Source organism: Mercenaria mercenaria, unplaced genomic scaffold (genome assembly GCF_021730395.1).
Source record: "Mercenaria mercenaria strain notata unplaced genomic scaffold, MADL_Memer_1 contig_2340, whole genome shotgun sequence".
In the NCBI taxonomy this organism is placed as follows: Eukaryota; Metazoa; Mollusca; class Bivalvia; order Venerida; family Veneridae; genus Mercenaria; species Mercenaria mercenaria.
In genome coordinates, this window is record NW_026460395.1 from 9692 (window position 1) to 17447 (window position 7756).

At 36.2% G+C, this 7756-nt stretch overlaps 1 long non-coding RNA gene across 1 annotated transcript; it reads right to left on the reverse strand.

Annotated features, from left to right (window-relative positions):
* Positions 1 to 1057: 1057 nt before the first annotated feature.
* Positions 1058 to 7198, reverse strand: LOC128552335 (uncharacterized). Its single transcript, XR_008369045.1, has 3 exons — positions 6345 to 7198; positions 4489 to 4587; positions 1058 to 2905 (listed from the first exon to the last, which is right to left on the reverse strand). It is a non-coding gene; the product is annotated as an uncharacterized LOC128552335 (long non-coding RNA).
* Positions 7199 to 7756: the final 558 nt, after the last annotated feature.

Sequence of the window (7756 nt, forward strand, 5' to 3'; positions counted from 1 at the left end):
GTTAGACTTTCTCTCATTACATGTACTTTATTTAAATTCCCTATATTTGTTGCAAATTAATCGTTCAGACAAAACAGCTAATATGTATGAAGTTTCTAAAACTATTTAAGACGAATTTATGGTTTTTGAGGTAACATTATCTGACGGACTGGAATTCGATATCTCCTTCCCGCTTTTCATTGAAGCAGTCTGAAAGACAGTTATATCCCCCACCGCTGCTATGGGTAGTGAAAAGGTTGATAGTATTGAATATCAAGTATATTTTATAATAACCTTGACCTTGAACATGAATGGTTGACCCATGGGTTTTGCGAATTATCTCAATAAGGTGAACACTTGGCTAAATTGCAAGAAAATCCTTCAAGTGGCTTAGCAGAAAAGGAAGGGACAGTTAATTGAACATTTTAGTTGTGACCTTGACCTTGAGCTGGCACTGTTGAATTTTGAATTCTGCACATCGTATTGATAAGGTGAATATTACAGCCAAGTCATATTAAAATCCTTCTAGTTGTTAAGTAGATACAGAGCGAACACAAAACGGAAGGATCAAAACTTGATCTTAAGAGTTGTGACCTTGATCTTGAGCTGACAGTGCTGACTCTGAGTTCTGCACATCGTCTTGATGACGTGATCAATTGACCCAAATTTCATGAAAATCCTTCAAAGGGTTTAAGTAATAATGAGCGGACACGATTGTTACGGACGGACTGACGGACGGAGACCATTCCTATAGCCCGCACAGCCCCCAAACCCCCGCCACCACTCATGGTGGGGGGATTAAAAATGTCAACTAGCAATGGCTGCGTAGCTCTAGTGAGCCGTTTTGGAACCTACAAACAAAATAACTTAAAAGACATCGTGAAGGCGTTATTGCACAAAGCTTCATTCACTTGATAATGTTTCCACTTTTGTACATGTATCTGGGAACTTTAAGTAGACATTTAAGATTAAAGAATCTGGGTTTCAATTGTCTTTTCCTTGTAATTCATCTTTTCAAAGGTAAAGTTTGTTCTTGCCAGATTCTAGATTTGATGAAACAAAAAGTTAAGGAAATACGTCATTTTTATATTTTTATATTCATAATTGTTTATTATGCCAACACAAACAGATAGTTAACAAATAAAAGGAAACACATATAAATTCTCTTTGAAAATGACATAGCATAAATCTATTATTATACAGTATGATATAAATGAATAACTTCTTAAAATCTATCTTTTATTTGCAGACTGTTAAAGATATGCATGCTCATTTAAGCAACATTGCCGAACCGTTTTCGCGTATCATATACTTTGTCCGAGATAAAAAGGTCCATCACATAAAGTTAGATCTCGACAGAAATGTGTGTTGAATTGTCTTTTATAAAATTGAAGGCACTGACCTCCATAAATACTTTTCTTTACCTCGAGTAAAGCGTAACAAACGCTTTTCGATTTTCATCGTAAAATTAGTAAAAACAACTATTTCTCACATGTTTTCATGATAGTCTGTCAGAATTAAGTTTCAAAGCATTCTTCAGAAACATAGCATTAATTTCCAGATATCTAGCAAAAACAAGAGGGCCATGACCCTACATATCGCTCAAAAGAGTTTATCTGGCCTACTGACCTAGTTTTTGACCCCACATGACAAGAGTTGAACTTGACCTAAAGATCGTCACAAACATATTGATTAAATTTCATTAAGATCTGGTTACAACTGTGGCCTCTAGAGATTTCACAAGCTTTTCCTTTGATTTGACCGGGTGACCTAGTTTTTGACCCCACATGACCCAGATTCGACCTTGACCTAGAAATGATTAAGACAAACATTCGACCCAGTTTCATAAAGATTGAGTTACAACTGTGGCCTACCGCCTCGGTAGCCTAGTGGTAGAGCGTCCGCTTTGAGTGCGGGAGGTCGTGGGTTCAATCCCCGGCCGCGTCATACCAAAGACGTAAAAATGGTACTAGAAGCTTCTTTGCTTGACGTTCAGCATTAAGAGGATAGTGATGGGACTGGTCAGCCCGGTGTCAGTATAATGTGACTGGGTGGGGTGAGGCAGCACTATAAAGTTAGGCATTGTGCTCCCTACTGCAAGTAGACACTGTCGTTTATAGTTTTTGACCCCACATGACCTAGATTCAAATTTGACCTAGAAATCATCAAGTCAAATTTTCTGACTATGTTTCATAAATATTGGTACACAACTGTGGCCTTTAGAGTGTTTACAAACTTTTCATTTGATTTGACCAGGTGACCTAGTTTATGATCCAACATGACCCAGTTTCGAAACTGACCTAGAGATCATCAAGACTAACATTCTGACCAAGTTTTATAAAGATTGGGTTAAAAATGTGGTCTCTAGAGTGTTAACAAGCGTTTTATTTGATCTAACCTACTGACCTAGGTTTTAACTCCACATGACCCAATATCAAACTTGACCTAGAGATTATCAAGACTAACATTCTAACATTCTGACAAATTTTTATAAAGATTGGGTCAAAAATGTGGTCTCTAGAGTGTTCACAGGCATTTTCTTTGATCTAACCTACTGACATTGTTTTTGACCCCACATAACCCACTTTCAAACTTGACCTAGAGATCATCATGACTAACATTCTGACCAAGTTTCATAAAGATTGGGTCATAAATGTGGCCTCTAGAGTGTTCACAAGGCAAATGTTTACGCAAGACGCACGTCGACGGACGCCGGTCACTCACAATAGCTCACCTTAAGCAGTTTGTGCTATGGTGAGCTAAAAAAAATAATTTTTTTTCGTTGTTGTCGAACGGTCTGGAACCCAGGGCCATGATTCAATATAATTTCACGTTGTTTTTATTTCATTTGTTTTTCATAGCTTTTTTGTTGTTTCTTGTACTCCTCTTTAGATTTGGGTAATCTCCAATTCTGTTGCCGTCTGCTCTGAAGAAGAAAATAACAGGAAGGAGAGTTAATCAGAAAGCGACAACCACAAAGTTTAAAAAACTAACATGTCTTCATACTGAAAAAGGACAAACTTAAAGTCTCCCTCACATTGGCAATAACTCCAGAATAAATAACCGGGCATAGAAGTGTCGATAATATGCAAATGTCCACTTCATGCTGATGGTGTATAGAAGATTCATTTCATTGGAGGAAAAAAAAAAATAAATGGGGCATGGTAATACGGAACATAAAGAAACATTTTTGCCGAACTGATTTCTTTATACCTGATATAAGTGACTTCGGTGTGTTCGTATCACATATAGCCATTAAGCCTCTACCTTTAATTCAGTTATGTTAGGACGAAGAACATTAAGTACCGGTACAGAAACCCCGAAACTCTGCTGAGTGAATAAATTTAATACAGACCCCTAGCTTTATTCTATTTTTTTCGAAAGTAAGAAAATGCATGCGGGCTCTTCTAATGCAGTTCATGTTAAGAAACGAAGAACAGCAAGAACCGGTACAGAAGCAAGAAACAGTGATTTCAGTTACATGCCCCCAGCTTTATTTCATTTTTTTTCGAAAGTTAAAAAATGATTTCATTAAAAAACACTTCCACAGTGACGCCGTTCATATTTCAGAAGATTTTTTTCACAAAAACACTCTTTAGTGAATAAAATATATAGAAACTTGTGGCGCTAGAACTGAAATGTGATAAAAATAGAAGAAATTAAGCTGTACATTTTTTTTCATTAACATTAAAATGTTTCAATGGTTAATCATTTTTATTTTCTCAATACTAGTTAAACATGAGAGCCAAACTGTCACAATATACACCCGTCACAAAACATTACTTTTGACTTTTTGAGTACTAGTCCTATTCAGCAGACTAGTTGTCAGTTTTCTAAATGTTGACGGATTCCAGAGCCTCGAGGACTATTCTGTTTGTTATTGAACTTGGCCAATATAACATTATGACTAAGTTTGATTAAGATTGGATATGATAAACGAGGGACACTGCCAATATTGCGATTTTCTTGTTAAAGGGCTATTGTTCCAGAGTGCCTTAGAGAATTATTAGGTTATCGAATTTGTCTGAGATTTTATGCTCATTAACATTGTGGCAAGGTTGGTGAACATTGGATAAAAAGTACCTAGTAAGTAACAGTTTACACTCAGTCTGTCAGATTTTTTTTAGTTTAGTTTAAGTAAACCATCGGCCGTAATACAACAGACACTGGGATAATCCAGCTGACTGTCAAACTTTACCGAGTTATGATACCAAGATACACTGTAACGTTGGATAAGAACTGCTCAAGTTAGAAAGCGGACAACTTTAGTGATCACATAATACGTCCCGTTTCGAAGCGGGGGTATAAAATGATATTTTGATGTTATTCATCATTCAGTAAGGCCATTTTTAGTTTTTTTTCACCATAATAAAACTAAATGTTGTTAAAATATTCATTTATAAAGCAATACTTAACAAACACATACTTAACAAATGCAAAATGCTTAGAACGTTCGTTTTTTTAAGAATTATCTAAAGGCTTTAACATATTTATATAAAACATACACACCTTGTAGATATCAAAACACCAGCACTTTGTGATGAACATTCAGGTACAGTATCCAAATGTCTCCACAGTTCACGTGAGACAAATGCTGACCACAGTGCTCTGAAGAAAAAAAATCCTTTAAAATACATATCAGGTACCGCAAAACACCAAAATTCAAAGGCACAAAGAAAATTTGACAGATATTCATGGCAGGTTTCAGATAAGAAAATGTCCTACGGTAGCGAAATATTAATCAAAATGTGCACACTGAATTTCTACATGTAATTTTGTATGTTATATATTTTTATTAACACTAAAAAGACAGTGAAAATGTCCTTGTAATGCTAATCTGAAAATGCTGACTATTTTCTCTGACACACTTTAGTAACATCCTTTGTCCTCACCAAGTTTCTTTCAAATCAAGCAGTTTCTCCCCAAAACTCACTCATTTAGTTCAATACACTCAACAAAATTCCTAATCGGGCCATTTATTTTTGTATTACTATTTTGTCAATAATGCAGGTATTTGCACGAAATTTTACATGCCGGCATTTTAATAGGTAATGCAGCTAATTACTAATTTATGTTTGGTGATCATGGCCAAAGTAACCGCATTAGGCATTTTGCCTAATATTGGATATTTGCACGTGCAGTGCATGTCACCAACATGCACGTTTCGTTTACAATTTTGGCATTACTGACGAAAGTCCAACTAGAAAACACATATTATGGTGAAATTGAAAACAAGAGCAATGGATCGAGCTGTCAGAATGTGCTAGCTGGGACATATTTACGGCAAGAGTGTTATTGTTTTTACAATTTCATAGAATTTTGATGTTATTTGTTTGTAACTGTTACTTGATGGTTATTTCCATTTGTAACTTATTTCCTTTTACAAGAACCTTCACTCGTTGGTTATCTACCATCCGCGCTCTTTTTTCGAAATTTAACCAAAGTACAATTCATTGAAATGACCGATTTTAAATTTTGTTGTATAATTCCGACAACCCGGGCGCGTTGCTCTTGTGTCAATTTAATGATGATATGTGTTTTTCTAGTAGGACTTTCGTCAGTAATGCCAAAAGTGCTCATTAACACGTGCATATTGGTGCACATGCCCTGCACGTGCAAAATATGCTAAATTGGCCAAAACGCCTAAAGCAGTTACTTTGGCGGTGAGTCGTTAAAAAAAATAATTAGCTGCAGTACCTATTTAAATGTCGGTATGTGAACTTTCATGTAAATACTTGCATTATTAACAAAATAGTAATGCAATGCAATAAAAACTGATCGATTAGGAATTTTGTTTAGTGTAGTAGGGATCATAGCACAAATCTACTGATTTTGGGTTTTTGAGTCCGATCCCCAGGCGGGGCGTATGTTCTCCGTGACGATTTGATAAATGACCATTATGACGTGTCTGATATCATTCGTCCCCCATTTCTGATTCATGTGGGGAAGTTGGCAGTTACTTGTGGAGAACAGGTTTGTACTGGTACAGAATCCAGGAACTGGTTAGGTTAACTGTCCGCTGTTACTTAACTGAAATACTGCTGAAAAATGGCGTTGCAAACGAACATACACTTAAATATTTTGCACAAATCTATTTCGGAATTTCCTCTGAAACTCTGCAGCCAAGTGGAGGAAGGAGATGGGAGAGGGAAGGAGGTAGGACACGGGTTATCTAGCACTGGATTGGGCTTGCCCCTCCCCCCCCCCCCCCCCCCCCCCCCCCCCAAACCTCCCCTACGTAAACTCTCCAGAAAATGTAATGAATATTTGTGTTTAATCAGCCCCATATGACAATAGGTTGTGTGAGGTCAAACGTTTGTTTACATTTGAAATTAACTGAATTATAATAGCTAAAATGTACTCACATTTCTCAAAATGTTAGATATCATGTCTCCTTTGAATAAGCAACAGTAGTCCAACTAATTTGACGCGATCCCAGGAAATATTGTGATATTTTTTCATATGGGCAATATCCCCATTTAGATTGCCCGTCAGCGTCACAAATATAAAACAATACATGTATGAACGTGTAATTATTTCGACTAGTACTCAGGTGATGACATAATTCTGTTCTGTAGGCTATTTATAGCGCGCTATTTATATATCCGATTAAAGGTAGAGTCTCGAAAAATATACTCATTTTACTTGGATTCAAATAGGAATATATGGTGTTTAGTGCTGTTACCGGACGTGTAGTCTTAACACTCTCGGTACAGTTCGTGTGTTTCCGTAGAAAGGGTTATCTCCACCTGAACAAGAATTTAAGAATGCACTGAAATTATTTCATAACCCAGCTCCTTGCAATCACATAGTTAAGAAACTTCTTAAGTTGTTTTCACTAAGAAGTATACACCATTGACGCTCCAAGAAGGCACGATGTAAGTAACCACTAGTTGAGTAGGATGAAGTAGTATATCAGATTACATCATGTCCGATAGCTAGATGTTATCTTCGTCAATAAGTATACACCATTGACGGTCCGAAAAGGCAAGATGTACGGAACCACTAGTCAGTATGATGAAGTAGTATATCAGATTACAGCATGTCCGAAAGCGAGACGAATATATGAAGCAGGCAAAATCAAATCAAACTGAATATCAAATAAAGGCATGTACATGTAAGAATGCAAGATGGGATTCCGAATGTCAAAATCAAGCAGTCAACTTGTCAGACAGAGACACGTGTACGCAAGAAGGCAATATGCAATTTTTGCCTTAATATTGTTCCATAGATAACGATGGTAGATGATTCAGAAACTTAGTGCGTTAAGGTATTTTACCCCTAGTAGTAATGTTTAAAAATGGTATTTACTAGGTATATACTTAAAGTTGACTACATGTGTTTTGCATTGTGTTGCAAATTTTAAACAAATTTTACCGTGCAGTTTTTTTTTATAAATTTTGTATAATTTATGGTATTTCCTCAAGCTCAAGTGGAGACCAATTTGCAAAATGATGGCCACTGTCCAAAAAGTTAGCAGAGAATTCATTATACCATTATTGTTAATAAAAGAAACAAAATACTATTGGTAAACAATAATAAAACACAAAGTAAACTGTCAATATCATTTTTTCTTTGGTGCCTCAAGTAAACGGATTTAATGAGACAGAATTCTAACTCCAACATATAAACTAGATGCCCACGGGCAACATGTCGAGCCCGCCAGCTGTCAAAAGGACTGGGAGTTGCACATGACACTCCCTGTCTCATTGAGGCAAACATTTATGCCAAATAAAAAAGATATTGCAAAAAGTTACAATATAAGTTATTTAAAGTA